Consider the following 24,398-nt stretch of genomic DNA (forward strand, 5'->3'; position numbering starts at 1 on the left):
GTGGGTGTGAGAGGTGTGACGGGTGGGTGTGAGAGGTGTGACGGGGAGGTGTGAGAGGTGTGACGGGGAGGTGTGACGGGGAGGTGTGAGAGGTGTGACGGGTGTGACGGGGAGGTGTGAGAGGTGTGACGGGGAGGTGTGAGAGGTGTGACTGGGAGGTGTGAGAGGTGTGACGGGTGGGTGTGAGAGGTGTGACGGGTGGGTGTGAGAGGTGTGACGGGTGGGTGTGAGAGGTGTGACGGGGAGGTGTGAGAGGTGTGACGGGGAGGTGTGAGAGGTGTGACGGGGAGGTGTGAGAGGTGTGACGGGTGGGTGTGACGGGTGTGACGGGTGGGTGTGAGAGGTGTGACGGGGAGGTGTGAGAGGTGTGACGGGTGGGTGTGAGAGGTGTGACGGGGAGGTGTGAGAGGTGTGACGGGTGGGTGTGAGAGGTGTGACGGGGAGGTGTGAGAGGTGTGACGGGGAGGTGTGACGGGGAGGTGTGAGAGGTGTGACGGGGAGGTGTGAGAGGTGTGACGGGGAGGTGTGAGAGGTGTGACGGGTGGGTGTGTGAGGTGTGTCGGGTGGGTGTGAGAGGTGTGACGGGTGGGTGTGAGAGGTGTGACGGGGAGGTGTGAGAGGTGTGACGGGTGGGTGTGAGAGGTGTGACTGGGAGGTGTGAGAGGTGTGACGGGGAGGTGTGAGAGGTGTGACGGGTGGGTGTGAGAGGTGTGACGGGGAGGTGTGAGAGGTGTGACGGGGAGGTGTGACGGGTGTGACGGGGAGGTGTGAGAGGTGTGACGGGTGGGTGTGAGAGGTGAGACGGGTGGGTGTGAGAGGTGTGACGGGTGGGTGTGAGAGGTGTGACGGGTGGGTGTGAGAGGTGTGACGGGGAGGTGTGAGAGGTGTGACGGGTGGGTGTGAGAGGTGTGACGGGTGACTGTGAGAGGTGTGACGGGTGGGTGTGAGAGGTGTGACGGGTGGGTGTGAGAGGTGTGACGGGGAGGTGTGAGAGGTGTGACGGGTGGGTGTGAGAGGTGTGACGGGTGGGTGTGGGAGGTGTGACGGGGAGGTGTGAGAGGTGTGACGGGGAGGTGTGAGAGGTGTGACGGGTGGGTGTGAGAGGTGTGACGGGGAGGTGTGAGAGGTGTGACGGGGAGGTGTGAGGGAGGTGTGACGGGGAGGTGTGAGGGAGGTGTGACGGGGAGGTGTGAGAGGTGTGACGGGTGGGTGTGAGAGGTGTGACGGGGAGGTGTGAGAGGTGTGACGGGTGGGTGTGAGAGGTGTGACTGGTGGGTGTGAGGGAGGTGTGACGGGGAGGTGTGAGAGGTGTGACGGGTGGGTGTGAGAGGTGTGACGGGGAGGTGTGAGAGGTGTGACGGGGAGGTGTGACGGGTGTGACGGGGAGGTGTGAGAGGTGTGACGGGTGGGTGTGAGAGGTGTGACGGGTGGGTGTGAGAGGTGTGACGGGGAGGTGTGAGAGGTGTGACGGGTGGGTGTGAGAGGTGTGATGGGTGGGTGTGAGAGGTGTGACGGGTGGGTGTGAGAGGTGTGACGGGTGGGTGTGAGAGGTGTGACGGGTGGGTGTGAGAGGTGTGACGGGTGGGAGTGAGAGGTGTGACGGGTGGGTGTGAGAGGTGTGACGGGGAGGTGTGAGAGGTGTGACGGGTGGGTGTGAGAGGTGTGACGGGTGGGTGTGAGAGGTGTGACGGGGAGGTGTGAGAGGTGTGACGGGTGGGTGTGAGAGGTGTGACGGGTGGGTGTGAGAGGTGTGACGGGGAGGTGTGAGAGGTGTGACGGGTGGGTGTGAGAGGTGTGACGGGTGGGTGTGAGAGGTGTGACGGGTGGGTGTGAAAGGTGTGACGGGTGGGTGTGAGAGGTGTGACGGGTGGGTGTGAGAGGTGTGAGAGGTGGGTGTGAGAGGTGTGACGGGTGGGTGTGAAAGGTGTGACGGGTGGGTGTGAGAGGTGTGACGGGTGGGTGTGAGAGGTCAGGCTCAGGATGAACACAGGGATTGCGAATGAGCTGACACTGACTGATGGGCCCGTTCAGCTGTGTGACGATGTCCCGTGTAAAATATTTCAGTGATCGGTGCGAACAAGGCAAGAACTGGGAGACATTTTAAATTGAGTGAAGAAAACATTTTTAATCTTTTATCATCAATGACAACATCAGGGAGCGTTCTCCACCCGGACATCGGGAACAGGACCTGAGAGATCGAAAAACACATCATAAACTCAACATAATCCATCGGAGAAATAATCCAAAACATTCAAAACACATCACACTGTCCCGTCAAACACTCCCAGGGCAGGTACAGGGTTAGATACAGAGTAAAGCTCCCTCTACACTGTCCCATCAAACACTCCCAGGGCAGGTACAGGGTTAGATACAGAGTAAAGCTCCCTCTACACTGTCCCATCAAACACTCCCAGGATCAGGTACAGGGTTAGATACAGAGTAAAGCTCCCTCTACACTGTCCCGTCAAACACTCCCAGGGCAGGTACAGGGTTAGATACAGAGTAAAGCTCCCTCTACACTGTCCCGTCAAACACTCCCGGGGCAGGTACAGGGTTAGATACAGAGTAAAGCTCCCTCTGCACTGTCCCATCAAACACTCCCAGGGTCAGGTACAGGGTTAGATACAGAGTAAAGCTCCCTCCACACTGTCCCATCAAACACTCCCAGGGTCAGGTACAGGGTTAGATACAGAGTAAAGCTCCCTCTACACTGTCCCATCAAACACTCCCAGGGCAGGTACAGGGTTAGATACAGAGTAAAGCTCCCTCTACACTGTCCCATCAAACACTCCCAGGGCAGGTACAGGGTTAGATACAGAGTAAAGCTCCCTCGACACTGTCCCGTCAAACACTCCCAGGGCAGGTACAGGGTTAGATACAGAGTAAAGCTCCCTCTGCACTGTCCCATCAAACACTCCCAGGGTCAGGTACAGGGTTAGATACAGAGTAAAGCTCCCTCTACACTGTCCCGTCAAACACTCCCAGGGTCAGGTACAGGGTTAGATACAGAGTAAAGCTCCCTCTGCACTGTCCCATCAAACACTCCCAGGGTCAGGTACAGGGTTAGATACAGAGTAAAGCTCCCTCTACACTGTCCCATCAAACACTCCCAGGGCAGGTACAGGGTTAGATACAGAGTAAAGCTCCCTCTACACTGTCCCATCAAACACTCCCAGGGTCAGGTACAGGGTTAGATACAGAGTAAAGCTCCCTCGACACTGTCCCATCAAACACTCCCAGGGCAGGTACAGGGTTAGATACAGAGTAAAGCTCCCTCTACACTGTCCCGTCAAACACTCCCAGGGCAGGTACAGGGTTAGATACAGAGTAAAGCTCCCTCTACACTGTCCCATCAAACACTCCCAGGGCAGGTACAGGGTTAGATACAGAGTAAAGCTCCCTCCACACTGTCCCGTCAAACACTCCCAGGGTCAGGTACAGGGTTAGATACAGAGTAAAGCTCCCTCTACACTGTCCCATCAAACACTCCCAGGGTCAGGTACAGGGTTAGATACAGAGTAAAGCTCCCTCTACACTGTCCCATCAAACACTCCCAGGGCAGGTACAGGGTTAGATACAGAGCAAAGCTCCCTCTACACTGTCCCATCAAACACTCCCAGGGCAGGTACAGGGTTAGATACAGAGTAAAGCTCCCTCCACACTGTCCCATCAAACACTCCCAGGGCAGGTACAGGGTTAGATACAGAGTAAAGCTCCCTCTACACTGTCCCGTCAAACACTCCCAGGGTCAGGTACAGGGTTAGATACAGAGTAAAGCTCCCTCTACACTGCCCCATCAAACACTCCCAGGGTCAGGTACAGGGTTAGATACAGAGTAAAGCTCCCTCTACACTGTCCCGTCAAACACTCCCAGGGCAGGTACAGGGTTAGATACAGAGTAAAGCTCCCTCTACACTGTCCCATCAAACACTCCCAGGGTCAGGTACAGGGTTAGATACAGAGTAAAGCTCCCTCGACACTGTCCCATCAAACACTCCCAGGGCAGGTACAGGGTTAGATACAGAGTAAAGCTCCCTCTACACTGTCCCGTCAAACACTCCCAGGGCAGGTACAGGGTTAGATACAGAGTAAAGCTCCCTCTACACTGTCCCATCAAACACTCCCAGGGCAGGTACAGGGTGAGATACAGAGTAAAGCTCCCTCCACACTGTCCCGTCAAACACTCCCAGGGTCAGGTACAGGGTTAGATACAGAGTAAAGCTCCCTCTACACTGTCCCATCAAACACTCCCAGGGCAGGTACAGGGTTAGATACAGAGTAAAGCCCCCTCTACACTGTCCCATCAAACACTCCCAGGGTCAGGTACAGGGTTAGATACAGAGTAAAGCTCCCTCTACACTGTCCCATCAAACACTCCCAGGGCAGGTACAGGGTTAGATACAGAGTAAAGCTCCCTCGACACTGTCCCATCAAACACTCCCAGGGCAGGTACAGGGTTAGATACAGAGTAAAGCTCCCTCTACACTGTCCCATCAAACACTCCCAGGGTCAGGTACAGGGTTAGATACAGAGTAAAGCTCCCTCTACACTGTCCCATCAAACACTCCCAGGGTCAGGTACAGGGTTAGATACAGAGTAAAGCTCCCTCTACACTGTCCCATCAAACACTCCCAGGGCAGGTACAGGGTTAGATACAGAGTAAAGCTCCCTCTACACTGTCCCATCAAACACTCCCAGGGTCAGGTACAGGGTTAGATGCAGAGTAAAGCTCCCTCTACACTGTCCCATCAAACACTCCAGGGCAGATACAGGGTTAGATACAGAGTAAAGCTCCCTCTACACTGTCCCGTCAAACACTCCCAGGGTCAGGGACAGGGTTAGATACAGAGTAAAGCTCCCTCTACACTGTCCCATCAAACACTCCCAGGGCAGGTACAGGGTTAGATACAGAGTAAAGCTCCCTCTACACTGTCCCGTCAAACACTCCCAGGGGCAGGTACAGGGTTAGATACAGAGTAAAGCTCCCTCTACACTGTCCCATCAAACACTCCCAGGGTCAGGTACAGGGTTAGATACAGAGTAAAGCTCCCTCTACACTGTCCCATCAAACACTCCCAGGGGCAGGTACAGGGTTAGATACAGAGTAAAGCTCCCTCTACACTGTCCCATCAAACACTCCCAGGGCAGGTACAGTGTTAGATACAGAGTAAAGCTCCCTCTACACTGTCCCATCAAACACTCCCAGGTCAGGTACAGGGTTAGATACAGAGTAAAGCTCCCTCTACACTGTCCCATCAAACACTCCCAGGGTCAGGTATAGGGTTAGATACAGAGTAAATCTCCCTCTACACTGTCCCATCAAACACTCCCAGGGCAGGTACAGGGTTAGATACAGAGTAAAGCTCCCTCTACACTGTCCCATCAAACACTCCCAGGGTCAGGTACAGGGTTAGATACAGAGTAAAGCTCCCTCTACACTGTCCCATCAAACACTCCCAGGGCAGGTACAGGGTTAGATACAGAGTAAAGCTCCCTCCACACTGTCCCATCAAACACTCCCAGGGCAGGTACAGGGTTAGATACAGAGTAAAGCTCCCTCTACACTGTCCCATCAAACACTCCCAGGGTCAGGTACAGGGTTAGATACAGAGTAAAGCTCCCTCTACACTGTCCCATCAAACACTCCCAGGGTCAGGTACAGGGTTAGATACAGAGTAAAGCTCCCTCTACACTGTCCCATCAAACACTCCCAGGGCAGGTACAGGGTTAGATACAGAGTAAAGCTCCCTCTGCACTGTCCCATCAAACACTCCCAGGGTCAGGTACAGGGTCAGATACAGAGTAAAGCTCCCTCTACACTGTCCCGTCAAACACTCCCAGGGTCAGGTACAGGGTTAGATACAGAGTAAAGCTCCCTCTACACTGCCCCATCAAACACTCCCAGGGTCAGGTACAGGGTTAGATACAGAGTAAAGCTCCCTCTACACTGTCCCGTCAAACACTCCCAGGGCAGGTACAGGGTTAGATACAGAGTAAAGCTCCCTCTACACTGTCCCATCAAACACTCCCAGGGTCAGGTACAGGGTTAGATACAGAGTAAAGCTCCCTCTACACTGTCCCATCAAACACTCCCAGGGCAGGTACAGGGTTAGATACAGAGTAAAGCTCCCTCTACACTGTCCCGTCAAACACTCCCAGGGTCAGGTACAGGGTTAGATACAGAGTAAAGCTCCCTCTACACTGTCCCATCAAACACTCCCAGGTCAGGTACAGGGTTAGATACAGAGTAAAGCTCCCTCTACACTGTCCCATCAAACACTCCCAGGGCAGGTACAGGGTTAGATGCAGAGTAAAGCTCCCTCTACACTGTCCCATCAAACACTCCCAGGGCAGGTACAGGGTTAGATACAGAGCAAAGCTCCCTCCACACTGTCCCATCAAACACTCCCAGGGTCAGGTACAGGGTTAGATACAGAGTAAAGCTCCCTCTACACTGTCCCGTCAAACACTCCCAGGGTCAGGTACAGGGTTAGATACAGAGTAAAGCTCCCTCTACACTGTCCCATCAAACACTCCCAGGGCAGGTACAGGGTTAGATACAGAGTAAAGCTCCCTCCACACTGTCCCATCAAACACTCCCAGGGTCAGGTACAGGGTTAGATACAGAGTAAAGCTCCCTCTACACTGTCCCGTCAAACACTCCCAGGGCAGGTACAGGGTTAGATACAGAGTAAAGCTCCCTCTACACTGTCCCATCAAACACTCCCAGGGCAGCTACAGGGTTAGATACAGAGTAAAGCTCCCCCGACACTGTCCCATCAAACACTCCCAGGGCAGGTACAGGGTTAGATACAGAGTAAAGCTCCCTCTACACTGTCCCATCAAACACTCCCAGGGTCAGGTACAGGGTTAGATACAGAGTAAAGCTCCCTCTACACTGTCCCATCAAACACTCCCAGGGCAGGTACAGGGTTAGATACAGAGTAAAGCTCCCTCGACACTGTCCCATCAAACACTCCCAGGGCAGGTACAGGGTTAGATACAGAGTAAAGCTCCCTCTACACTGTCCCATCAAACACTCCCAGGGTCAGGTCCAGGGTTAGATACAGAGTAAAGCTCCCTCTACACTCTCCCATCAAACACTCCCAGGGTCAGGTACAGGGTTAGATACAGAGTAAAGCTCCCTCTACACTGTCCCATCAAACACTCCCAGGGCAGGTACAGGGTTAGATACAGAGTAAAGCTCCCTCTACACTGTCCCATCAAACACTCCCAGGGTCAGGTACAGGGTTAGATGCAGAGTAAAGCTCCCTCTACACTGTCCCATCAAACACTCCCAGGGCAGATACAGGGTTAGATACAGAGTAAAGCTCCCTCTACACTGTCCCATCAAACACTCCCAGGGCAGGTACAGGGTTAGATACAGAGTAAAGCTCCCTCTACACTGTCCCGTCAAACACTCCCAGGGGCAGGTACAGGGTTAGATACAGAGTAAAGCTCCCTCTACACTGTCCCATCAAACACTCCCAGGGTCAGGTACAGGGTTAGATACAGAGTAAAGCTCCCTCTACACTGTCCCATCAAACACTCCCAGGGTCAGGTACAGGGTTAGATACAGAGTAAAGCTCCCTCTACACTGTCCCATCAAACACTCCCAGGGCAGGTACAGGGTTAGATACAGAGTAAAGCTCCCTCTACACTGTCCCATCAAACACTCCCAGCTCAGGTACAGGGTTAGATACAGAGTAAAGCTCCCTCTACACTGTCCCATCAAACACTCCCAGGGTCAGGTACAGGGTTAGATACAGAGTAAAGCTCCCTCTACACTGTCCCATCAAACACTCCCAGGGCAGGTACAGGGTTAGATACAGAGTAAAGCTCCCTCTACACTCTCCCATCAAACACTCCCAGGGCAGGTACAGGGTTAGATACAGAGTAAAGCTCCCTCTACACTGTCCCATCAAACACTCCCAGGGTCAGGTACAGGGTTAGATACAGAGTAAAGCTCCCACTACACTGTCCCATCAAACACTCCCAGGGTCAGGTACAGGGTTAGATACAGAGTAAAGCTCCCTCTACACTGTCCCATCAAACACTCCCAGGGCAGGTACAGGGTTAGATACAGAGTAAAGCTCCCTCTGCACTGTCCCATCAAACACTCCCAGGGTCAGGTACAGGGTCAGATACAGAGTAAAGCTCCCTCTACACTGTCCCATCAAACACTCCCAGGGTCAGGTACAGGGTCAGATACAGAGTAAAGCTCCCTCTACACTGTCCCATCAAACACTCCCAGGGCAGGTGCAGGGTTAGATACAGAGTAAAGCTCCCTCCACACTGTCCCATCAAACACTCCCAGGGCAGATACAGGGTTAGATACAGAGTAAGCTCCCTCTACACTGTCCCATCAAACACTCCCAGGGTCAGGTACAGGGTTAGATACAGAGTAAAGCTCCCTCTACACTGTCCCATCAAACACTCCCAGGTCAGGTACAGGGTTAGATACAGAGTAAAGCTCCCTCTACACTGTCCCATCAAACACTCCCAGGGTCAGGTATAGGGTTAGATACAGAGTAAATCTCCCTCTTCACTGTCCCATCAAACACTCCCAGGGCAGGTACAGGGTTAGATACAGAGTAAAGCTCCCTCTACACTGTCCCATCAAACACTCCCAGGGTCAGGTACAGGGTTAGATACAGAGTAAAGCTCCCTCTACACTGTCCCATCAAACACTCCCAGGGCAGGTACAGGGTTAGATACAGAGTAAAGCTCCCTCTACACTCTCCCATCAAACACTCCCAGGGCAGGTACAGGGTTAGATACAGAGTAAAGCTCCCTCTACACTGTCCCATCAAACACTCCCAGGGTCAGGTACAGGGTTAGATACAGAGTAAAGCTCCCTCTACACTGTCCCATCAAACACTCCCAGGGTCAGGTACAGGGTTAGATACAGAGTAAAGCTCCCTCTACACTGTCCCATCAAACACTCCCAGGGCAGGTACAGGGTTAGATACAGAGTAAAGCTCCCTCTGCACTGTCCCATCAAACACTCCCAGGGTCAGGTACAGGGTCAGATACAGAGTAAAGCTCCCTCTACACTGTACCATCAAACACTCCCAGGGTCAGGTACAGGGTTAGATGCAGAGTAAAGCTCCCTCTACACTGTCCCATCAAACACTCCCAGGGTCAGGTACAGGGTTAGATACAGAGTAAAGCTCCCTCTACAATGTCCCATCAAACACTCCCAGGGCAGGTACAGGGTTAGATAAAGAGTAAAGCTCCCTCTACACTGTCCCATCAAACACTCCCAGGGCAGGTACAGGGTTAGATACAGAGTAAAGCTCCCTCTACACTGTCCCATCAAACACTCCTAGGGCAGGTGCAGGGTTAGATACAGAGTAAAGCTCCCGCTGCACTGTCCCATCAAACACTCCCAGGGCAGGTACAGGGTTAGATACAGACTAAAGCTCCCTCAACACTGTCCCATCAAACACTCCCAGGGCAGGTACAGGGTTAGATACAGAGTAAAGCTCCCTCTACACTGTCCCATCAAACACTCCCAGGGCAGGTACAGGGTTAGATACAGAGTAAAGCTCCCTCTACACTCTCCCATCAAACACTCCCAGGGCAGGTACAGGGTTAGATACAGAGTAAAGCTCCCTCCACACTGTCCCATCAAACACTCCCAGGGCAGGTACAGGGTTAGATACAGAGTAAAGCTCCCTCTACACTGTCCCATCAAACACTCCCAGGACAGGTACAGGGTTAGATACAGAGTAAAGCTCCCTCTGCACTGTCCCATCAAACACTCCCAGGGTCAGGTACAGGGTTAGATACAGAGTAAAGCTCCCTCTACACTGTCCCATCAAACACTCCCAGGGTCAGGTACAGGGTTAGATACAGAGTAAAGCTCCCTCTACACTGTCCCATCAAACACTCCCAGGGTCAGGTACAGGGTTAGATACAGAGTAAAGCTCCCTCTACACTGTCCCATCAAACACTCCCAGGGCAGGTACAGGGTTAGATACAGAGTTAAGCTCCCTCTACACTGTCCCATCAAACACTCCCAGGGCAGATACAGGGTTAGATACAGAGTAAAGCTCCCTCTACACTGTCCCATCGAACACTCCCAGGGCAGATACAGGGTTAGATACAGAGTAAAGCTCCCTCTACACTGTCCCATCAAACACTCCCAGGGCAGGTACAGGGTTAGATACAGAGTAAAGCTCCCTCTACACTGTCCCATCAAACACTCCCAGGGCAGGTACAGGGTGAGAGACAGAGTTAAGCTCCCTCTGCACTGTCCCATCAAACACTCCCAGGGTCAGGTGCAGGGTTAGATACAGAGTAAAGCTCCCTCTACACTGTCCCATCAAACACTCCCAGGGTAGATACAGGGTTAGATACAGAGGAAAGCTCCCTCTACACTGTCCCATCAAACACTCCCAGGGCAGGTACAGGGTTAGACACAGAGTAAAGCTCCCTCTACACTGTCCCATCAAACACTCCCAGGGCAGGTGCAGGGTGAGATACAGAGTAAAGCTCCCTCTGCACTGTCCCATCAAACACTCCCAGGGTCAGGTACAGGGTTAGATACAGAGTAAAGCTCCCTCTACACTGTCCCATCAAACACTCCCAGGGCAGGTACAGGGTTAGATACAGAGTAAAGCTCCCTCAACACTGTCCCATCAAACACTCCCAGGGCAGGTACAGGGTTAGATACAGAGTAAAGCTCCCTCTACACTGTTCCATGAAACACTCCCAGGGCAGGTACAGGGTTAGATACAGAGTAAAGCTCCCTCTACACTGTCCCGTCAAACACTCCCAGGGCAGGTACAGGGTTAGATACAGAGTAAAGCTCCCTCTACACTGTCCCATCAAACACTCCCAGGTCAGGTACAGGGTTAGATACAGAGTAAAGCTCCCTCTACACCGTCCCATCAAACACTCCCAGGGCAGGTACAGGGTTAGATACGGAGTAAAGCTCCCTCCACAATGTCCCATCAAACACTCCCAGGGCAGGTACAGGGTTAGATACAGAGTAAAGCTCCCTCTACACTGTCCCATCAAACACTCCCAGGGCAGATACAGGGTTAGATACAGAGTAAAGCTCCCTCTACACTGTCCCATCAAACACTCCCAGGGCAGATACAGGGTTAGATACAGAGTAAAGCTCCCTCTACACTGTCCCATCAAACACTCCCAGGGCAGGTACAGGGTTAGATACAGAGTAAAGCTCCCTCTACACTGTCCCATCAAACACTCCCAGGGCAGGTACAGGGTGAGAGACAGAGTAAAGCTCCCTCTACACTGTCCCATCAAACACTCCCAGGGCAGGTACAGGGTTAGATACAGAGGAAAGCTCCCTCTCAACTGTCCCATCAAACACTCCCAGGGCAGGTACAGGGTTAGATACAGAGTAAAGCTCCCTCTACACTGTCCCATCAAACACTCCCAGGGCAGGTACAGGGTTAGGTACAGAGTAAAGCTCCCTCTACACTGTCCCATCAAACACTCCCAGGGCAGGTACAGGGTTAGATACAGAGGAAAGCTCCCTCTACACTGTCCCATCAAACACTCCCAGGGCAGGTACAGGGTTAGATACAGAGTAAAGCTCCCTCTACACTGTCCCATCAAACACTCCCAGGGCAGGTACAGGGTTAGATACAGAGTAAAGCTCCCTCTACACTGTCCCATCAAACACTCCCAGGGTCAGGTACAGGGTTAGATACAGAGTAAAGCTCCCTCTACACTGTCCCATCAAACACTCCCAGGGCAGGTGCAGGGTGAGATACAGAGTAAAGCTCCCTCTACACTGTCCCATCAAACACTCCCAGGGCAGGTACAGGGTTAGATACAGAGTAAAGCTCCCTCTACACTGTCCCATCAAACACTCCCAGGGTCAGGTACAGGGTTAGATACAGAGCAAAGCTCCCTCTACACTGTCCCATCAAACACTCCCAGGGTCAGGTACAGGGTTAGATACAGAGTAAAGCTCCCTCTACACTGTCCCATCAAACACTCCCAGGGCAGGTACAGGGTTAGATGCAGAGTAAAGCTCCCTCTACACTGTCCCATCAAACACTCCCAGGGCAGGTACAGGATTAGATACAGAGTAAAGCTCCCTCTACACTGTCCCATCAAACACTCCCAGGGCAGGTACAGGGTTAGATACAGAGTAAAGCTCCCTCTACACTGTCCCATCAAACATTCCCGGGGCAGGTACAGGGTTAGATACAGAGTAAAGCTCCCTCTACACTGTCCCATCAAACACTCCCAGGGCAGGTACAGGGTTAGATACAGAGTAAAGCTCCCTCTACACTGTCCCATCAAACACTCCCAGGGCAGGTACAGGGTTAGATACGGAGTAAAGCTCCCTCCACACTGTCCCATCAAACACTCCCAGGGCAGGTATAGGGTTAGATACAGAGTAAAGCTCCCTCTACACTGTCCCATCAAACACTCCCAGGGTCCGGTACAGGGTTAGATACAGAGTAAAGCTCCCTCTACACTGTCCCATCAAACACTCCCAGGGCAGGTACAGGGTTAGATACAGAGTAAAGCTCCCTCTACACTGTCCCATCAAACACTCCCAGGGTCAGGTACAGGGTTAGATACAGAGTAAAGCTCCCTCTACACTGTCCCATCAAACACTCCCAGGACAGGTTCATGGTTAGATACAGAGTGAAGCTCCCTCTACACTGTCCCATCAAACACTCCCAGGGTCAGGTACAGGGTTCGATACAGAGTAAAGCTCCCTCTACACTGTCCCATCAAACACTCCCAGGGCAGGGACAGGGTTAGATACAGAGTATAGCTCCCTCTACACTGTCCCATCAAACACTCCCAGGGCAGGTACAGGGTTAGATACAGAGTAAAGCTCCCTCTACACTGTCCCATCAAACACTCCCAGGGCAGGTACAGGGTTAGATACAGAGTAAAGCTCCCTCTACACTGTCCCATCAAACACTCACAGGGTCAGGTACAGGGTTAGATACAGAGTAAAGCTCCCTCTACACTGTCCCATCAAACACTCGCAGGGTCAGGTACAGGGTTAGATACAGAGTAAAGCTCCCTCTACACTGTCCCATCAAACACGACCAGGGCAGGTACAGGGTTAGATGCAGAGTAAAGCTTCCTCTACACTGTCCCATCAAACACTCCCAGGGCAGGTACAGGATTAGATACAGAGTAAAGCTCCCTCTACACTGTCCCATCAAACACTCCCAGGGCAGGTACAGGGTTAGATACAGAGTAAAGCTCCCTCTACACTGTCCCGTCAAACACTCCCAGGGTCAGGTACAGGGTTAGATACAGAGTAAAGCTCCCTCTACACTGTCCCATCAAACACTCCCAGGGTCAGGTACAGGGTTAGATACAGAGTAAAGCTCCCTCTACACTGTCCCATCAAACACTCCCAGGGTCAGGTACAGGGTTAGATACAGAGTAAAGCTCCCTCTACACTGTCCCATCAAACACTCCCAGGGCAGGTACAGGGTTAGATACAGAGTAAAGCTCCCTCTACACCGTCCCATCAAACACTCCCAGGGCAGGTACAGGGTTAGATACGGAGTAAAGCTCCCTCCACACTGTCCCATCAAACACTCCCAGGGCAGGTACAGGTTTAGATACAGAGTAAAGCTCCCTCTACACTGTCCCATCAAACACTCCCAGGGCAGGTACAGGGTTAGATACAGAGTAAAGCTCCCTCTACACCGTCCCATCAAACACTCCCAGGGTCAGGTACAGGGTTAGATACAGAGTAAAGCTCCCTCTACACCGTCCCATCAAACACTCCCAGGGCAGGTACAGGGTTAGATACGGAGTAAAGCTCCCTCTACACTGTCCCGTCAAACACTCCCAGGGCAGGTACAGGGTTAGATACAGAGTAAAGCTCCCTCTACACTGTCCCAACAAACACTCCCAGGGCAGGTACAGGGTTAGATACAGAGTAAAGCTCCCTCTACACTGTCCCATCAAACACTCCCAGGGCAGGTACAGGGTTAGATACAGAGTAAAGCTCCCTCTACACTGTCCCGTCAAACACTCCCAGGGCAGGTACAGGGTTAGATACAGAGTAAAGCTCCCTCTGCACTGTCCCATCAAACACTCCCAGGGCAGGTACAGGGTTAGATACAGAGTAAAGCTCCCTCTACACTGTCCCATCAAACACTCCCAGGGTCAGGTACAGGATGAGATACAGAGTAAAGCTCCCTCTACACTGTCCCATCAAACACTCACAGGGCAGGTACAGGGTTAGATACAGAGTAAAGCTCCCTCTACACTGTCCCATCAAACACTCCCAGGGCAGGTACAGGGTTAGATACAGAGTAAAGCTCCCTCTACACTGTCCCATCAAACACTCACAGGGCAGGTACAGGGTTAGATACAGAGTAAAGCTCCCTCCACACTGTCCCATCAAACACTCCCAGGGCAGGTACAGGGTTAGATACAGAGTAAAGCTCCCTCCACACTGTCCCATCAAACACTCCCAGGGCAGGTACAGGGTTAGATACGGAGTAAAGCTCCCTCTACACTGTCCCATCAAACACTCCCAGGGCAGGTACAGGGTTAGATACAGAGTAAAGCTCCCTCTACACTGTCCCATCAAACACTCCCAGGGTCAGGTACAGGGTTAGATACAGAGTAAAGCTCACTCTACACTGTCCCATCAAACACTCCCATGGTCAGGTACAGGGTTAGATACAGTATTGATTAAAATGAGACTCACAGTAATTGCTGATGAACATTACGATTAATATGATGACGACGAGAGCTGCAAAAGCAATGAGACCGTGCCTCGTTCTGGAGAAAGGTCTCGGATCGGGTTCTGGAAAAGAGAGGGGGCAGAGAGTAAAATATAAAGGGAGACAGTCACATAGAGAGAGTGAGAGAGAGAGAGAGAGAGAGAAAGGGGAGAGAGAGAGAGAGAGAGAGACATGGGAGAGAGAAAGAGAGAGAAAGGGAGAGAGAGAGAAAAAGGGGAGAGAGAGAGAGAGAGAGACAGAGAGACATGGGAGAGAGAGAGAGAAAGGGAGAGAAAAAGGGGAGAGACAGAGAGAGAGAGAGAGAGAAAGGGGAGAGAGAGAGAGAGAGACATGGGAGAGAGAAAGAGAGAGAAAGGGAGAGAGAGAGAAAAAGGGGAGAGAGAGAGAGAGAGAGACAGAGAGACATGGGAGAGAGACAGAGAAAGGGAGAGAAAAAGGGGAGAGAGAGAGACAGAGACAGAGAGACATGGGAGAGAGAGAGAGAGAGAAAGAGAGAGAAAGGGAGAGAGCGAGAGAGAAAAAAGGGGAGAGAGAGAGAGAGGTAGGGGGATGTGGTGTGTAGAGCAGTGGATGAGACTAGTGGTGTATTTGGTGTGAGAGTGATGGGGGAGTGGTGTGTGGAGCAGTGGATGAGACTAGTGGTGTATTTGGTGTGAGAGTGATGGGGGAGTGGTGTGTAGAGCAGTGGATGAGACGAGTGGTGTATTTGGTGTGAGAGTGATGGGGGAGTGGTGTGTAGAGCAGTGGATGAGACTAGTGGTGTATTTGGTGTGAGAGTGATGGGGGAGTGGTGTGTAGAGCAGTGGATGAGACTAGTGGTGTATTTGGTGTGAGAGTGATGGGGGAGTGGTGTGTAGAGCAGTGGATGAGACTAGTGGTGTATTTGGTGTGAGAGTGATGGGGGAGTGGTGTGTGGAGCAGTGGATGAGACTCGTGGTGTATTTGGTGTGAGAGTGATGGGGGAGTGGTGTGTAGAGCAGTGGATGAGACTAGTGGTGCATTTGGTGTGAGAGTGATGGGGGAGTGGTGTGTAGAGCAGTGGATGAGACTAGTGGTGTATTTGGTGTGAGAGTGATGTGGGAGTGGTGTGTAGAGCAGTGGATGAGACTAGTGGTGCATTTGGTGTGAGAGTGATGGGGGAGTGGTGTGTGGAGCAGTGGATGAGACTAGTGGTGTATTTGGTGTGAGAGTGATGGGGGAGTGGTGTGTGGAGCAGTGGATGAGACTAGTGGTGTATTTGGTGTGAGAGTGATGGGGGTGTGGTGTGTAGAGCAGTGGATGAGACCAGTGGTGTATTTGGTGTGAGAGTGATGGGGGAGTGGTGTGTAGAGCAGTGGATGAGACTAGTGGTGTATTTGGTGTGAGAGTGATGGGGGAGTGGTGTGTAGAGCAGTGGATGAGACTAGTGGTGTATTTGGTGTGAGAGTAATGGGGGAGTGGTGTGTAGAGCAGTGGATGAGACTAGTGGTGTATTTGGTGTGAGAGTGATGGGGGAGTGGTGTGCAGAGCAGTGGATGAGACGAGTGGTGTATTTGGTGTGAGAGTAATGGGGGAGTGGTGTGTAGAGCAGTGGATGAGACCAGTGGTGTATTTGGTGTGAGAGTGATGGGGGAGTGGTGTGGCGAGCAGTGGATGAGACGAGTGGTGTATTTGGTGTGAGAGTGATGGGGGAGTGGTGTGCGGAGCAGTGGATGAGACTGGTGGTGTATTTGGTGTGAGAGTGATGGGGGAGTGGTGTGTAGAGCAGTGGATGAGACTAGTGGTGTATTTGGTGTGAGAGTGATGGGGGAGTGGTGTGTAGAGCAGTGGATGAGACTAGTGGTGTATTTGGTGTGAGAGTGATGGGGGAGTGGTGTGTCGAGCAGTGGATGAGACGAGTGGTGTATTTGGTGTGAGAGTGATGGGGGAGTGGTGTGTAGAGCAGTGGATGAGACTAGTGGTGTATTTGGTGTGAGAGTGATGGGGGAGTGGTGTGTAGAGCAGTGGATGAGACTCGTGGTGTATTTGGTGTGAGAGTGATGGGGGAGTGGTGTGTAGAGCAGTGGATGAGACTAGTGGTGTATTTGGTGTGAGAGTGATGGGGGAGTGGTGTGTAGAGCAGGGGATGAGACTAGTGGTGTATTTGGTGTGAGAGTGATGGGGGAGTGGTGTGTAGAGCAGTGGATGAGACTAGTGGTGTATTTGGTGTGAGAGTGATGCGGGTGTGGTGTTTAGAGCAGTGGATGAGACTAGTGGTGTATTTGGTGTGAGAGTGATGTGGGAGTGGTGTGTAGAGCAGTGGATGAGACTAGTGGTGTATTTGGTGTGAGAGTGATGGGGGAGTGGTGTGTGGAGCAGTGGATGAGACTAGTGGTGTATTTGGTGTGAGAGTGATGGGGGAGTGGTGTGTGGAGCAGTGGATGAGACTAGTGGTGTATTTGGTGTGAGAGTGATGGGGGAGTGGTGTGTAGAGCAGTGGATGAGACTAGTGGTGTATTTGGTGTGAGAGTAATGGGGGAGTGGTGTGTAGAGCAGTGGATGAGACTAGTGGTGTATTTGGTGTGAGAGTGATGGGGGAGTGGTGTGCAGAGCAGTGGATGAGACGAGTGGTGTATTTGGTGTGAGAGTAATGGGGGAGTGGTGTGTAGAGCAGTGGATGAGACTAGTGGTGTATTTGGTGTGAGAGTGATGGGGGAGTGGTGTGGCGAGCAGTGGATGAGACTAGTGGTGTATTTGGTGTGAGAGTGATGGGGGAGTGGTGTGCGGAGCAGTGGATGAGACTGGTGGTGTATTTGGTGTGAGAGTGATGGGGGAGTGGTGTGTAGAGCAGTGGATGAGACTAGTGGTGTATTTGGTGTGAGAGTGATGGGGGAGTGGTGTGTAGAGCAGTGGATGAGACTAGTGGTGTATTTGGTGTGAGAGTGATGGGGGAGTGGTGTGTCGAGCAGTGGATGAGACGAGTGGTGTATTTGGTGTGAGAGTGATGGGGGAGTGGTGTGTAGAGCAGTGGATGAGACTAGTGGTGTATTTGGTGTGAGAGTGATGGGGGAGTGGTGTGTAGAGCAGTGGATGAGACTAGTGGTGTATTTGGTGTGAGAGTGATGGGGGAGTGGTGTGTAGAGCAGTGGATGAGACGAGTGGTGTATTTGGTGTGAGAGTGATGGGGGAGTGGTGTGTAGAGCAGTGGATGAGACTAGTGGTGTATTTGGTGTGAGAGTGATGGGGGAGTGGTGTGCGGAGCAGTGGATGAGACTAGTGGTGTATTTGGTGTGAGAGTGACGGGGGTGTGGTGTGTGGAGCAGTGGATGAGACGAGTGGTGTATTTGGTGTGAGAGTGACGGGGGAGTGGTGTGTAGAGCAGTGGATGAGACTAGTGGTGTATTTGGTGTGAGAGTGATGGGGGAGTGGTGTGTCGAGCAGTGGATGAGACTAGTGGTGTATTTGGTGTGAGAGTGATGGGGGAGTGGTGTGTAGAGCAGTGGATGAGACTAGTGGTGTATTTGGTGTGAGAGTGATGGGGGAGTGGTGTGTAGAGCAGTGGATGAGACTAGTGGTGTATTTGGTGTGAGAGTGATGGGGGTGTGGTGTGTAGAGCAGTGGATGAGACTAGTGGTGTATTTGGTGTGAGAGTGATGGGGGAGTGGTGTGTAGAGCAGTGGATGAGACTAGTGGTGTATTTGGTGTGAGAGTGATGGGGGAGTGGTGTGTAGAGCAGTGGATGAGACTCGTGGTGTATTTGGTGTGAGAGTGATGGGGGAGTGGTGTGTCGAGCAGTGGATGAGACTAGTGGTGTATTTGGTGTGAGAGTGATGGGGGAGTGGTGTGTAGAGCAGTGGATGAGACTAGTGGTGTATTTGGTGTGAGAGTGATGGGGGAGTGGTGTGTAGTGCAGTGGATGAGACTAGTGGTGTATTTGGTGTGAGAGTGATGGGGGAGTGGTGTGTAGAGCAGTGGATGAGACTAGTGGTGTATTTGGTGTGAGAGTGATGGGGGAGTGGTGTGTGGAGCAGTGGATGAGACTAGTGGTGTATTTGGTGTGAGAGTGATGGGGGAGTGGTGTGTAGAGCAGTGGATGAGACTAGTGGTGTATTTGGTGTGAGAGTGATGGGGGAGTGGTGTGTAGAGCAGTGGATGAGACGAGTGGTGTATTTGGTGTGAGAGTGATGGGGGAGTGGTGTGTAGAGCAGTGGATGAGACGAGTGGTGTATTTGGTGTGAGAGTGATGGGGGAGTGGTGTGTAGAGCAGTGGATGAGACTAGTGGTGTATTTGGTGTGAGAGTGATGGGGGAGTGGTGTGTCGAGCAGTGGATGAGACTAGTGGTGTATTTGGTGTGAGAGTGATGGGAGAGTGGTGTGTAGAGCAGTGGATGAGACTAGTGGTGTATTTGGTGTGAGAGTGATGGGGGAGTGGTCTTTAGAGCAGTGGATGAGACGAGTGGTGTATTTGGTGTGAGAGTGATGGGGGAGTGGTGTGTAGAGCAGTGGATGAGACGAGTGGTGTATTTGGTGTGAGAGTGATGGGGGAGTGGTGTGTAGAGCAGTGGATGAGACGAGTGGTGTATTTGGTGTGAGAGTGACGGGGGAGTGGTGTGTAGAGCAGTGGATGAGACTAGTGGTGTATTTGGTGTGAGAGTGATGGGGGAGTGGTGTGTCGAGCAGTGGATGAGACTAGTGGTGTATTTGGTGTGAGAGTGATGGGGGAGTGGTGTGTAGAGCAGTGGATGAGACTAGTGGTGTATTTGGTGTGAGAGTGATGGGGGAGTGGTGTGTAGAGCAGTGGATGAGACTAGTGGTGTATTTGGTGTGAGAGTGATGGGGGAGTGGTGTGTAGAGCAGTGGATGAGACCAGTGGTGTATTTGGTGTGAGAGTGATGGGGGTGTGGTGTGTAGAGCAGTGGATGAGACTAGTGGTGTATTTGGTGTGAGAGTGATGGGGGAGTGGTGTGTAGAGCAGTGGATGAGACTAGTGGTGTATTTGGTGTGAGAGTGATGGGGAAGTGGTGTGTAGAGCAGTGGATGAGACTAGTGGTGTCTTTGGTGTGAGAGTGATGGGGGAGTGGTGTGTAGAGCAGTGGATGAGACTAGTGGTTAATTTGGTGTGAGAGTGATGGGGGTGTGGTGTGTAGAGCAGTGGATGAGACCAGTGGTGTATTTGGTGTGAGAGTGATGGGGGAGTGGTGTGTCGAGCAGTGGATGAGACTAGTGGTGTATTTGGTGTGAGAGTGATGGGGGAGTGGTGTGCAGAGCAGTGGATGAGACTAGTGGTGTATTTGGTGTGAGAGTGATGGGGGAGTGGTGTGTGGAGCAGTGGATGAGACTAGTGGTGTATTTGGTGTGAGAGTGATGGGGGAGTGGTGTGTGGAGCAGTGGATGAGACTAGTGGTGTATTTGGTGTGAGAGTGATGGGGGAGTGGTGTGTAGAGCAGTGGATGAGACTAGTGGTGTATTTGGTGTGAGAGTGATGGGGGAGTGGTGTTTAGAGCAGTGGATGAGACTAGTGGTGTATTTGGTGTGAGAGTGATGGGGGAGTGGTGTGTAGAGCAGTGGGTGAGACTAGTGGTGTATTTGGTGTGAGAGTGATGGGGGAGTGGTGTGTAGAGCAGTGGATGAGACTAGTGGTGTATTTGGTGTGAGAGTGATGGGGGAGTGGTGTGTAGAGCAGTGGATGAGACTAGTGGTGTATTTGGTGTGAGAGTGATGGGGGAGTGGTGTGTAGAGCAGTGGATGAGACTAGTGGTGTATTTGGTGTGAGAGTGATGGGGGTGTGGTGTGTAGAGCAGTGGATGAGACTAGTGGTGTATTTGGTGTGAGAGTGATGGGGGAGTGGTGTGTAGAGCAGTGGATGAGACTAGTGGTGTATTTGGTGTGAGAGTGATGGCGGAGTGGTGTGTCGAGCAGTGGATGAGACGAGTGGTGTATTTGGTGTGAGAGTGATGGGGGAGTGGTGTGTAGAGCAGTGGATGAGACTAGTGGTGTATTTGGTGTGAGAGTGATGGGGGAATGGTGTGTAGAGCAGTGGATGAGACTAGTGGTGTATTTGGTGTGAGAGTGATGGGGGAGTGGTGTGTAGAGCAGTGGATGAGACTAGTGGTGTATTTGGTGTGAGAGTGATGGGGGAGTGATGTGTAGAGCAGTGGATGAGACTAGTGGTGTATTTGGTGTGAGAGTGATGGGGGAGTGGTCTGCAGAGCAGTGGATGAGACTAGTGGTGTATTTGGTGTGAGAGTGATGGGGGAGTGGTGTGTAGAGCAGTGGATGAGACTAGTGGTGTATTTGGTGTGAGAGTGATGGGGGAGTGGTGTGTAGAGCAGTGGATGAGACTAGTGGTGTATTTGGTGTGAGAGTGATGGGGGAGTGTTGTGCAGAGCAGTGGATGAGACTCGTGGTGTATTTGGTGTGAGAGTGATGGGGGAGTGGTGTGCAGAGCAGTGGATGAGACTAGTGGTGTATTTGGTGTGAGAGTGATGGGGGAGTGGTGTGCAGAGCAGTGGATGAGACTAGTGGTGTATTTGGTGTGAGAGTGATGGGGGAGTGGTGTGTAGAGCAGTGGATGAGACTAGTGGTGTATTTGGTGTGAGAGTGATGGGGGTGTTGTGTGTAGAGCAGTGGATGAGACGAGTGGTGTATTTGGTGTGAGAGTGATGTGGGAGTGGTGTGTAGAGCAGTGGATGAGACTAGTGGTGTATTTGGTGTGAGAGTGATGGGGAGTGGTGTGTAGAGCAGTGGATGAGACTAGTGGTGTATTTGGTGTGAGAGTGATGGGGGAGTGGTGTGTAGAGCAGTGGATGAGACGAGTGGTGTATTTGGTGTGAGAGTGATGGGGGAGTGGTGTGTAGAGCAGTGGATGAGACTCGTGGTGTATTTGGTGTGAGAGTGATGGGGGAGTGGTGTGTAGAGCAGTGGATGAGACTAGTGGTGTATTTGGTGTGAGAGTGATGGGGGAGTGGTGTGTCGAGCAGTGGATGAGACTAGTGGTGTATTTGGTGTGAGAGTGATGGGGGAGTGGTGTGTAGAGCAGTGGATGAGACTAGTGGTGTATTTGGTGTGAGAGTGACGGGGGAGTGGTGTGTAGAGCAGTGGATGAGACTAGTGGTGTATTTGGTGTGAGAGTGATGGGGGTGTGGTGTGTCGAGCAGTGGATGAGACTAGTGGTGTATTTGGTGTGAGAGTGATGGGGGAGTGGTGTGTAGAGCAGTGGATGAGACTAGTGGTGTATTTGGTGTGAGAGTGATGGGGGTGTGGTGTGTAGAGCAGTGGATGAGACTAGTGGTGTATTTGGTGTGAGAGTGATGGGGGAGTGGTGTGTAGAGCAGTGGATGAGACTAGTGGTGTATTTGGTGTGAGAGTGATGGGGGAGTGGTGTGTAGAGCAGTGGATGAGACTAGTGGTGTATTTGGTGTGAGAGTGATGGGGGAGTGGTGTGTAGAGCAGTGGATGAGACTAGTGGTGTATTTGGTGTGAGAGTGATGGGGGAGTGGTGTGTAGAGCAGTGGATGAGACTAGTGGTGTATTTGGTGTGAGAGTGATGGGGGAGTGATGTGTAGAGCAGTGGATGAGACTAGTGGTGTATTTGCTGTGAGAGTGATGGGGGAGTGGTGTGTAGAGCAGTGGATGAGACTAGTGGTGTATTTGGTGTGAGAGTGATGGGGGAGTGGTGTGTAGAGCAGTGGATGAGACTAGTGGTGTATTTGGTGTGAGAGTGATGGGGGTGTGGTGTGTAGAGCAGTGGATGAGACTAGTGGTGTATTTGGTGTGAGAGTGATGGGGGAGTGGTGTGTAGAGCAGTGGATGAGACTAGTGGTGTATTTGGTGTGAGAGTGATGGGGGTGTCGTGTGTCGAGCAGTGGATGAGACTAGTGGTGTATTTGGTGTGAGAGTGATGGGGGTGTCGTGTGTAGAGCAGTGGATGAGACTAGAATCATAGAAGTTACAACATGGAAACAGGCCCTTCGGCCCAACATGTCCATGTCGCCCAGTTTGTACCACTAAGCTAGTCCCAATTGCCTGCACTTGGCCCATATCCCTCGATACCCATCTTATCCATGTAACTCTCCAAATGCTTTTTAAAAGACAAAATTGTACCCGCCTCTACTACTGCCTCTGGCAGCTCGTTCCAGACACTCACCACCCTCTGAGTGAAAAAATTGCCCCTCTGGACCCTTTTGTATCTCTCCCCTCTCACCTTAAATCTATGCCCCCTCGTTATAGACTCCCCTACCTTTGGGAAAAGATTTTGACTATCTACCTTATCTATGCCCCTCATTATTTTATAGACTTCTATAAGATCACCCCTAAACCTCCTACTCTCCAGGGAAAAAAGTCTCAGTCTATCCAACCTCTCCCGAAAAGTCAAACCATCCAGTCCCGGTAGCATCCTAGTAAATCTTTTCTGCACTCTTTCTAGTTTAATAATATCCTTTCTATAATAGGGTGACCAGAACTGTACACAGTACTCCAAGTGTGGCCTTACTAATGTCTTGTACAACTTCAACAAGACATCCCAACTCCTGTATTCAATGTTCTGACCAATGAAACCAAGCATGCTGAATGCCTTCTTCACCACCCTATCCACCTGTGACTCCACTTTCAAGGAGCTATGAATCTGTACTCTTAGATCTCTTTGTTCTATAACTCTCCCCAATGCCCTACCATTAACGGAGTAGGTCCTGGTCCGATTCGATCTACCAAAATGCATCACCTCACATTTATCTAAATTAAACTCCATCTGCCATTCATCGGCCCACTGGCCCAATTTATCAAGATCCCATTGCAATCCTAGATAACCTTCTTCACTGTCCACAATGCCACCAATCTTGGTGTCATCTGCAAACTTACTAACCATGCCTCCTAAATTCTCATCCAAATCATTGATTTTAATAACAAATAACAGCGGACCCAGCACCGATCCCTGAGGCACACCGCTGGTCACAGGCATCCAGTTTGAAAAACAACCCTCGACAACCACCCTCTGTCTTCTGTTGTCAATCCAATTTTGTATCCAATTGGCTACCTCACCTTGGATCCTGTGAGATTTAACCTTATGTAACAACCTACCATGCGGTACCTTGTCAAAGGCTTTGCTGAAGTCCATGTAGACCACGTCTACTGCACAGCCCTCATCTATCTTCTTGGTTACCCCTTCAAAAAACTCAATCAAATTCGTGAGACATGATTTTCCTCTCACAAAACCATGCTGACTGTTCCTAATCAGTCCCTGCCTCTCCAAATGCCTGTAGATCCTGTCTCTCAGAATACCCTCTAACAACTTACCCACTACAGATGTCAGGCTCACTGGTCTGTAGTTCCCAGGCTTTTCCCTGCCGCCCTTCTTAAACAAAGGCACAACATTTGCTACCCTCCAATCTTCAGGCACCTCACCTGTAGCGGTGGATGATTCAAATATCTCTGCTAGGGGACCCGCAATTTCCTCCCTAACCTCCCATAACGTCCTGGGATACATTTCATCAGGTCCCGGAGATTTATCTACCTTGATGCGCGTTAAGACTTCCAGCACCTCCCTCTCTGTAATATGTACACTCCTCAAGACATCACTATTTATTTCCCCAAGTTCCCTAACATCCATGCCTTTCTCAACCGTAAATACCAATGTGAAATATTCATTCAGGATCTCACCCATCTCTTGTGGTTCCGCACATAGATGACCTTGTTGATCCTTCAGAGGCCCTACTCTCT

The 24,398-nt window shown here is 51.6% G+C and overlaps 1 long non-coding RNA gene across 1 annotated transcript in view; it reads right to left on the reverse strand.

The window, feature by feature from the left end:
* Nucleotides 1-2,105: 2,105 nt before the first annotated feature.
* LOC137318234 (uncharacterized) overlaps nt 2,106-24,398 on the reverse strand; it is a 24,730-nt gene continuing 2,437 nt past the window's right edge. Inside the window, exons 2-3 of the long non-coding RNA XR_010961854.1 lie at nt 14,690-14,788; nt 2,106-2,188 (exon numbers count right to left, since the gene is read on the reverse strand). This is a non-coding gene — a long non-coding RNA (uncharacterized lncRNA). The remainder of the gene's footprint in view (nt 2,189-14,689; nt 14,789-24,398) is intronic.

The sequence above is a fragment of the Heptranchias perlo genome, unplaced genomic scaffold (assembly GCF_035084215.1).
Source record: "Heptranchias perlo isolate sHepPer1 unplaced genomic scaffold, sHepPer1.hap1 HAP1_SCAFFOLD_674, whole genome shotgun sequence".
NCBI lineage: Eukaryota > Metazoa > Chordata > Chondrichthyes > Hexanchiformes > Hexanchidae > Heptranchias > Heptranchias perlo.